At 46.4% G+C, this 10,092-nt stretch overlaps 1 long non-coding RNA gene across 9 annotated transcripts; it reads right to left on the reverse strand.

Annotated features, from left to right (window-relative positions):
• Positions 1-3,314: 3,314 nt before the first annotated feature.
• Positions 3,315-9,469, reverse strand: LOC123164515 (uncharacterized). Of its 9 annotated transcripts, none has more exons than XR_006482493.1 (12): positions 9,008-9,465; positions 8,670-8,907; positions 8,474-8,590; positions 8,251-8,345; positions 7,845-7,935; positions 7,396-7,760; positions 6,748-6,870; positions 5,815-6,022; positions 5,515-5,644; positions 5,296-5,363; positions 3,639-4,777; positions 3,315-3,533 (listed from the first exon to the last, which is right to left on the reverse strand). It is a non-coding gene; the product is annotated as an uncharacterized lncRNA (long non-coding RNA). The 9 variants fall into 9 exon arrangements; XR_006482491.1 differs by having other exon boundaries at positions 8,251-8,348; XR_006482496.1 differs by having other exon boundaries at positions 3,639-3,732; positions 4,657-4,777; positions 5,475-5,644; positions 8,251-8,590; positions 9,008-9,462.
• Positions 9,470-10,092: the final 623 nt, after the last annotated feature.

The following is a 10,092-nucleotide window of genomic DNA, read 5'->3' on the forward strand; positions in this document are numbered from 1 at the left end:
CAAGTGATTCCTTCACTATTGCTGCTAACTGAAGCCAATCGATGCTGCCTCTTGATGAACAGTGAGTGTTGTTGGGGGTTTGGATGAACATTTCCCGGTTAGGGGTTGGATGAACAGGACCCCGTGGTAGTAGAGGCCGTTGCCGCTGGATGAACAGGACCTCGATTGAGCCGGTTGGGGGTGGATGAACAGGACCCCGTGGAGGGCTGGATGAACATGACCCCGTGGAGGGCTGGTTGAACAGTAACGGGTGGAGGGCTGGATGAACAGTAGCCCGTGGAGGGGTGGTTGAATAGGACCACGTGGAGAGGGCTGGTTGAACACTAGCCGGTGGAGGAGCGGTGGAGGCTGGATGAACAGTGGCTGGTGGAGGCAGGAGGGGAGACATCGTGGATGAACAGTCGCAGGTGGAGGCTGGAGGAGGTCGATGGTGGAGATGGACAGTATCCCGTGGAGTCCCGTTTTGCAGTATGCCACACCCCTCCCGATGAACAGGACCCTTGTTTCGACCGTAGCGCTCCAACACAAGCCCGTTTCCTTCGTTTTGCGGTACGCCACGCCCCTCCCGATCAACAGGACCCTGTTTCGACCGTAGGAGGTCCAAGAGAAGTCTGTTTCCTCCATTTTGCGTTACGCCAGACCCCTCCCGATGAACAAGATCCCGTTTCGACCGTGGCCGGTCGAACACAAGGCTGTTTCCTCCGTTCCGCGGTACGCCAGACCTCGTTTCAAACGGCTATTCCGTCCAAGCCGGTTGGCTCCCGATGAACACGACGATGATGCAGTTTCTCCGTTCCAACCCAGCCATGTACACGAGCCCTGGCCGTACGTATGCGCGAGTAGGCGTTCGAGACCCCTCCCGTATGTACGTACGTGGCCGTATTTACTTTCTTGCACCCTGGCCGCTGTACGTACGTGTACACGATATTAACGGGACTGCGTGACATGCTACGTGCGCGCCTCTACTATTACACGTGCCCGCCTGTACTACTACACGTGCCCTTCCTTACACGGCCACGGTTCATCGCTGCAGCCTGCAGACAGACCGATCGACCAGTATGTACGTACATATTCGCGACCAGAATGACAACGCTATGTACGCTTTGACCAGGTGGGTCCCGATTGTCAGGCACTTCCTTGCGTGCGAAGATGTAGCTAGTGGGTCCCAGTAGCCAGGGGCGAATCATTTCTTTTGCCCATAACATGGACGCACTTCCTTGCGTGCGAAGATGTAGCTGGTGGGTCCCAACAGTCAGGGGAAACGTTTTTTTCACGAAATACGGTGACCCGTCCGGTGGGTCCCTGCTGTCAGGTGGAGGAATCATTATTTTCCGCGTAATAAGGAGGCACTTCGTTGCTGCGGCCGTGGACCCAGTTGTCAGCCTCTCCACGTACAATACTCTTCCGATGGAAGTCGTTCCTTGACCACGTTGACCACGCCGCGCTCAGAGCACCAGGTTGGTGGACGACAGCGAGTCCTAGGAAGGGGATGACGCGGAGCCGGGGAAGACGCGGCAGTGGATGCCCACGCGGAGAGGAGTACGAGGGTTCACTGGATCGGCTGCGGTGTGAGGCTGCCATCGCCGCAGAATAATAGGGGGTGTGGGTGAGTGGAGGGATGGCCTGGCCAGCGGTGGGAGTAGTAGAGGGCGGTGAGGCCTCCGCGGCATCATAGCCGGCCACGGGAGGTAGGAGCACGCGGCACGACCGACGCTGGTTTGGGCGGCTGGATCAAGAAGACCAGAGGTTGAAGAAGCACTACGGCCATTGGATGGACATCGTACGGTCACTGGAGCTAGAACCGTTCATATTGACTAAGTTGACAAAGCCCTCCGTCCCCGTCAACTTAGTAGGCTCACAAGTCAGCCTCCCACTATGGTGGGTCCCAGCTAGCAGGGGGATATTCATTTTTTTGTGCGTAATAAGGAGGCACTTCCTTGCGTGCGAGGATATAGGTGGTGGGTCCGACCTATTAGCGAGGGGGGCGTTTTTTTTGCGAAATACAGAGGCCCTTCCGGTGGGTCCCAGCTGTTAGGTGGAGGAATCATTATTTTGCGCGTAATAAGGAGGCATTTCCTTGCGTGCGGCCGTGGACCCAGCTGTTAGACTCTCCACATATAGTACTCTTTCGATGGAAGTCGTTCGTTGACCACATTGACCACGCCGCGCCGAGAGCACCAAGGCGGTGGACGACGGCGAGGCCTAGGAAGGGGACGGCGTGGAGCCAGGGAAGACACGGCAGTGGATGCCCACGCGGAGAGGAGTACGAGGGTTCACTGGTTCGGCTGCGGTGTGAGGCTGCCATCGCCGCAGGGCCTGGCCAGCGGTGGAAGTAGTAGGGGGCGGTGAGGCCTCTGCGGCATCACAGCCGGCCACGGGAGGCAGGAGCACGCGGTACAACCGGCGCTGGTTTGGGCGGCTGGAGCAAGAAGACCAGAGGTTGAAGAAGCACGACGGCCGTTGGATGGACATCGTACGGTCACTGTAGCTAGAATCTTTTATATTGACTAAGTTGACAAAACCCTTGGTACGCTTCAACTTAGTAGGCCCACAGGTCAGCCTCCGAAATGGTGCGCCCCAGATGTCAGGGGGGGTCATTTTTTGGGCGGCTGAAGCAAGAATATCCGAGATTGAAGAAGAAGCACGACATCCGTTGGATAGACATCCAACAACCACTGCTGCTAGAACCGTGTGTTGACTATAAGTTGACAAAACCTTGCATACGCGTCAACTCGGTTTTTGTTTTTTAAGGGACGCGTCAACTTAGTAGTCCCACAAGTGTGTACAACCCATTTTTGAATTCTAATGGAATTTACTACAACCCGTTATAGTTTACTAGTAGAACGCCCTTGTGTTGCTACGGGCTACCATGCATATAAATAAAATAAACAAATGATTAAGGTCGTCTTCAAGGTCGAAACACATTTCTCCCTCATACGTCCGGGCATGTTCAAACATCAAACAAGCGCCCAGGACCACAATTCAAATACGTCCGGGGTGTCGTTGTCTGGACTATTCGCCGTGTTATCTCAGACACATTGTGTTTAAAGGTAAGTAGGTAGCTAATCTGCAGCAGCAAGAGCATAAAAAAGTAGTTCTAACATGAGGATGCAAGGAACTACCCGCATCTAATTGTGTTCATCATCAGGCCTAAGCCTGGGCTTGACCTTGTTGTCTTAGCTGGTGCATGTCATGACCATTATCTCGAATTGGTGCAAACAAAAGCAAAGCCCTAATTAGTCCACAGAAGATGAAATCAGATAGCAATATCAGGGCATGAACAGATCTAAAGAACACAAACCACAAGCAGAGACTCGGAGAAGACGAGGCACGACCACTGTGACGTCACTTCCCTTAATAATTATATTTTTACACTATACACGTTTCACAACTATAATTTGAACACCTGTGTGCCATAAATAAATATATTTTTACACTATACACAAGTGAATCATGTTGTGTCATTTACATGACGGGTAAATTAAATGAACATGTCTTGATTAGGTACGACATACTTTGGACAAGGAAGAGACCTGCAGATAAATAACACAATTAAACAAACAAGTACTGAAATATAAGTGTTCCGCATTAAGCTTGCTAGTAAGGAAAATATCAGGAGATGGCTTGCTAGCTTTCACCTCTAGATCACCCCCATGGCAACTTGATACATCAGAGCAAGAAAACATTCCCCAATGGTTACAAACCTTTGGTGCAAAATGACATTCATGGGATCTGAAGACATCACTAAGAAATATCAGGTTCTATATGAGTCTGACTTATTAAAGAATAGAGAGCAATGAAGAAAAGTGCAGTACATTAAATCAAGGCCAAATGATACATTGCATGCATCAGCGAGCAGAAAAATAAATGGTGTCTAATATTATATTTTCCCCTTCCAATAGAGAGACTCCTTCTATATGTTTAACCAGTGATTAATTCCGGTTACACCAAATAAACATAGTTCTAAATGCTACCAACATTTTTTATGAAACAAAGGACAACCAAAATTAACTCCCCTCGCGTGGAAACTTGATGTCCTTTCAACTCTGAAATTCCACCAAAGGTAAGCATACAATAATTTTATAGTGTATAATTATACAAAAGAAGAACATGTTACGTGTGTAGATAGCGCAAGGTGGCATATTATCATTGAGAGCATATATTAGCACATAGTGTGATGAAAATTGGAACCAGATGTACTGTCAGCATGTCTTTCTCCTTATTCTGTATATCATCATTTCCTCTACACTTGACATGATAGCTTGAGAAAAAAAAGATGAGTATCCAGATATGTACATAGTTATGGCTAGATTCCTTGTTTTGTCCAAGAAAGATAAGTCATGAGCCCATCATCTTATTACAGCAAGGCACATCTCTATCAGTGGTGCAAGAGGTGTAAATTTTATACTTTCTTTTCAAGAAAAAACTCCTGGCAATATTAAACATCATGATGTAACAAATTACAAATATTAGTGTTAACATAGGTTAATATCTATTACTTATGTGTGGTGCAGTTCAATAAACCCTGAATTTTTTTTGAATTATTCCTAACTATCACCATCAGATCTAGGTCAATAAAAGTTGTAGTCACAGCCTGAGCCAGAACTTTGGATTGAGAAGGGATTGGGAAACCCTCAAAGAAAGGAAGAAGCTCACCACAACACGGTTACAGGCCCCAACTATCTCAACCTTGCGCACAAAACAGCTTAATGACTCATATGGGATCAACAAGAGTGCCAGTCGCGTAAAGCTTGTTCAGATTGCCAAGGCCGTCCACCTGAGAGCAAGACAAAAACTTAAAATTAGGAGTCCGAATGTGGTTAGACAAGCTATACTAATTTCATTTTGATTTTGATCCGACATGTGCATTAAACAGAGCATGGACCATGATTGAACAGAGCAACCGCTGCAAAATAAATGTATAACAAGAGCTGGCAGCATCAACATGTAATAGGCATGTATATTTATCTATGGGTTTTGTCGCTAGTGAACGCATACAGTTGCAATTGCACTTATGAAACCTAAAGGCGAAAGAAAAAAACCACTTGTTAACCCAAAAGACTGAAAAAGTCGTAACAAAAGAAGAAAAAAACAGCCTTCCTAAGTTCTCTAGTTGGGTGAAAAAAAACCAGCTATCCTAAAAGTGAGCACCAGATTCCAGTATATATCATGCAGTTTTCTGTATATGGTTCACACATGAAAAAGGGATTTTGGCCAGTGCTAGGACATGGCATTTGTTGCCTGGTAAAAGATTAGTTCATGCTATCTTCAGGACAAAGTGAGCACGTGAGTTACCAGACGAGAAGGGGAGGCCATGAGTAAAGGTGGACTGAAACTTCTTGCTCGCTTGGAGCTTCATGAATCTGATCCATAGAAAATTATGTAATCATTTGAAATTAGTATACTAAAAAAATTGAAGGTACATTGCAGAAACGACACATTAGCAAAATTGAGTAATGCAAAACCGAACCCACCATAGGAGAAGCATAGAAAAAAATCATCTTCTGAACCCACCTACAGATCCAATTTATATGCATCATGCCATGGAATTTCCGAATGCATGGCCGCAGCCGCTGGCTGCAACGTCGACCCAATGGTGCTTGTCCGGGTGAAGTACAAGGCCGTTGCTCGTCGCCCGGGAGTTCTGCAACCCACATCAGTTTCTATGACTATAGTTTCTACTATTGTACTCTTTGTAGTTTTTAATGCATAAATTAATCTAATGTTGGGAGCTTTCCAAGGACTAACTAAGACAATCAGAATCGGAGAGGAGAGTTTCTCAACAAAAAAAGAATTAGAGGAGAGTCAACTAACCTTCCTTTCTTGCTTCATCACCCCTCATGGGTTATGAGCTATGACGACCATGATGCCGGCCGTGCGTCCGAGCGCCTGTGGTCTGTACATCGACGACCTGCCCTTTTCTCATTTTTTTGGTCACCGAAGAGTTCGATCGATCCGAAACATGGAAGGGCGAGAGTAGTCATGTTCCTGCCCTGTGTGTGTTTTCTTTGCGCGAAAGTTCCTGTTTCAGTCAGAGAGGTAGAACAATCAGAAAATGAGAAGGTCTTTCACTTCCTTACAGAATGAAATTTCTGTCTTGCAAGTTTACAAAGTCATCAAGTTAAGCACTTACGATAAAATTATCTGACTCAGAAAGCTGATATCACTCATACAAAAAAACATGTTATACAATATTGAGTTTCGACATAGCTATCATAATAGATCTATGCAAAAATGTTCAGGTGCACGCAGGACAGCTATACAATTTTAGCAAGAATAACAATTTTACATGAAAAATGCCTGCAAGCCTGAAAGCCCATTATGTAATTCCAGTACTGAATCATTCAGGCCCTTGTAATGTTATTTGAGATTAGGTTCATAAAAATTGAAGGTGCGTGGTAAAGAAAGGAAAATAACATTACTTCCAATGAAATACTCTCCACATTGTTCGTACTTGCATTACTATCATGTTGGCATGGACATTGACAGACTGAATCAATTAGCTTGTAAAATTTATGAATAGATTCGGTTCTCTTCCTCTTCATGTCTACATGGATGAATCTGAAATATTCTAATTTGTTTCTATAATTAGTTCCTATGGCTATAGTTTCTACTATTGTACTATTTATAGTTTTTAATGCATAAATTAATCTAATGTTGGGAGATTTCCAAGGACTAACTAAGACAACCAGAATTGGAGAGGAGAGTTTCTCAGCAAAAAAAGGAATTAGAGGAGAGTCAACTAACCTTCCTTTCTTGCTTGGTCACCACCTCATGGGTTATGAGTTAAGAGTTCGATCGATCAAAAACTTGGAAGGGGAAGAGTAGTCATGTTCCTGCCCTGTGTGTGTTTTCTTTGCGCAAAAGTTCCTGTTTCAGTCAGAGAGGTAGAACTCTGTGTCAGCAGTTGTCTTGTCACTGCAATTTTAAATGACCGGCAATAAAGGTTGCTGCTTAATTTTAGAATGCCGTAAGTTTTCCACATGTAGGTGTAGCAGCTATCAACTTTGAACCATACTGAATAAAGGAGTCAAAATGGAATACTTTTTGACCTCACAATGCCTATGAATTTCAAGTAGCCATTATTTAAACACCAGACACATTGTCCATGCAAAAAGAGGTGAAAAAAAAATCAAATCTGAACTGAACTTGACAGAATTCAAAAGTTGTATAGCTGACAATGGGCCATCATATACAACAAGATATAGTAAGCAATGCAACAACACACATGTACAAAGGGGTGAACATGCCTAATTGGTACTTTAATTTAACACATCGAATCATTGAGTGGTGCTAGGTCTAGTTACACATACAGAGTTTAACATCAAGTGGCTAAGTTAGCAATGTCTAGCACGAAGTTAGGCATGTGACCTTCATGGGAAGAACTGGACATACCGGGCCATACCAACCTGCTTCTTCCCCCCTCTGCGCTAGCTCCAAGATGCATGTCTCGTCCTGGTGGATTAACCGCGACCTCGACCACTTCGATCCGCCGATACTCGGCACCGCTACCAAGAACCACCAATCAGTCCTTGCTTGTGTCCATGGTGAAGATGAAGTCGCAGAATGCAGATCTTGGCTAACCCACCGACCACGCACACATGCATTGGCACGGCGCTCCGGGCGTGGCCCGACTTGTGCAGCGCGCTGAACCTTCCTCGCACGGTTCCTACACCTGCCAAGGCCAGCAGCACGTGCCCGCACTTCCTCGGCCTCTGCTTGTTCCTGTGCCTTGCCGTAAACATCATCAGGTGTGTAACCTGCATATTCATGGCACAATTATATAGGCAAGGGCGGTGTAAAGTATGACCATCCAAAGCAAGGGGATAACAAGATAACGAAACCTCTCCAACATACACCACAGAAAGGATGCCCACATGAAGCAGCACCCATTGACTCACGTGGACAACTTCCGAAGCAAATCCCACACGTAAGCTGTTAAAGGATAGATAAGTAATATAAGAAGTGGAGTTTATATGCACATGACCTACATGTACGGGAATGTTTTCATTAGCATGCCTAGTCTAGAACATAAAAGGGTGCAAGCCCATCCCTTTGCCGCAAGCATTCAAAATAACAAGCATACTGTTCAACATTTTCTCCAGTAAAATACAGGTTGCCAGGCAGGTCATACTAACTCCATGGGTTACAAAATATACAGGCAATCCAATAATATAAACATCAAGAAGAAATCCTTAACGGGAAAGAAAGAAGAAATCGACCGATCAGGGACAATTCGAAGCAGCAGACCTTAACGGGGTTGAAGCAGCGGCCTTCCCCTCGTGCTCATCAAAGCCTCCATGGCCTGCACATAGCCAACATCGTCACTCTGCCTGCTGCTGCTGCTGCTGCCAAAACAACAACAACAGCAACCACCACCAATTAGCCTAGTAAATCCAAAAATCCAATTGTGATGAAAAAACATGTCCGTATCATGTGACTGCTGCAAACTGGACCCTTTTTTGATACGCACATGGCTGCTGCAATACAAGCACACACAAAAAAGACATCTTGTATTAGGAGGCAGGGAGGGTTGGAGCAGAGCTTCTTCTCCATGGACCTCCTCTCTCTCCCACATGCCCTTGAATTCCTTGACACAATACAAGCAAACATCAGATGTTGGAGATGAAGAAGAAGACAAGGGTAGGGGAGGAGGGATTGGTACCCACTTTTGTCGAGGGGAGTTTCATCTCCATGGCATCCCACGGAGGGAGGCTAGACTCCGGCAGTGGAGAAATAATGGCCTCCAACATGTTCAGATCATGAAGAGAAAAGACTTTTTTTGCGGGAAGAGAAGAGAAAAGACTGCCTGAGCATGGCTCGAACAGAGAGAGGGAAGGGAAGGGCCTTCCATAGCGAGCCATGGTCTGCACGCCCGCCATGGTGCTCCTCCGTCACACCCGCAGCCTGCAGAAACCAACCGCACCGGTCAAATCAAAAAATCCAGAAGAAGAAGATGAGGTGAGGGGAGGGGAGGCGAGGGGAGGAGGATGGAGGGCGTCAGTACCTTTGATGTCTACGTGTTGCAACCCGTCACCGACGTCGATGTCCACCACATCAGCAAGCACCGAGAGAAGGCCGCCGCCGCCACCGCCGTCGTCGCCCCATCCCCATCCATCCATGGGTGGGTGTTGGGCTAGGGTTTCATCCCCATCCATCCATTGGTCAGGCCAGACCTCCATGGCCGACCTCGAGGGCCAGGTGGACGAGGGCGCGGTGGTGCCGCTGCGGATCTGGGCGCCCCCTCACCTTGTCGCGCGATATGGAGCCTTCTCTCCCATAGCCCCACACCTTGCCGTGCGGATCCAGGCTGAGAAGGTGAGGGGCTGGAGCGGAGGCGCTAGAGGAGGAGGAGGCCGGCGGCGGTAGGATTGAGGCGGCGGCGGGGTTGGGGTTGGGGCAGAGGAGAGCGGCGGTTGGCAAGTGCATCGAGGGCACGAGGGAGCGAGCGCCTGGCTTTTTTCGTAGGTTAACCTTCGTAGATTTTTTTAGGACGATTTTCTGTTGATGAACCGTAGTGTTTCACAACAGGCTTCGTGGTAGCATACCGATTTTTTTTGTCGGTCTCAAGGGCGGAAGGGGGGAATCGCTGGGTTGCGGGAGGTGGGATCGAGGACGAAAATTAACCGTCTCTGGTGGGACGAAATTTGACCGGCGGAGACTACCAACTGCTCCATTAGAAGTAGAGATAAAAAGTACAACCCATTTTCTAGCTAGACAACAATTAATAATTTCAACCAACCGCTCAAAAGAGAATTCAATAAAATTTCCCACATTTTGATGGGATCTGGAATATTTTTATCCCGAAATTTCTAGTCAGATTAAATATAATTTTAAAATAAATTTGTATTACGTAAAAATCCAATGAAATATTGCGCGCGCAACAAGTAATGAAATTAAAATTTTCAAATTCCAAAAAATAATATATTTTTTAAACTATTTACGTGTTTGGTGCATTTTTTTATAGTTACTGCCCAGTTTTTATAATTACATCCCATTTATTATTTCTTAAAACCCATTTTCTTGTTAAGCCTAATGCATCCCTCCTAGGAAAGATTTGCAGCCCAGCGGGGCGGAGAATAACAAGTTGAC

This window comes from Triticum aestivum, chromosome 7D, assembly GCF_018294505.1.
Source record: "Triticum aestivum cultivar Chinese Spring chromosome 7D, IWGSC CS RefSeq v2.1, whole genome shotgun sequence".
Taxonomy (NCBI): domain Eukaryota; kingdom Viridiplantae; phylum Streptophyta; class Magnoliopsida; order Poales; family Poaceae; genus Triticum; species Triticum aestivum.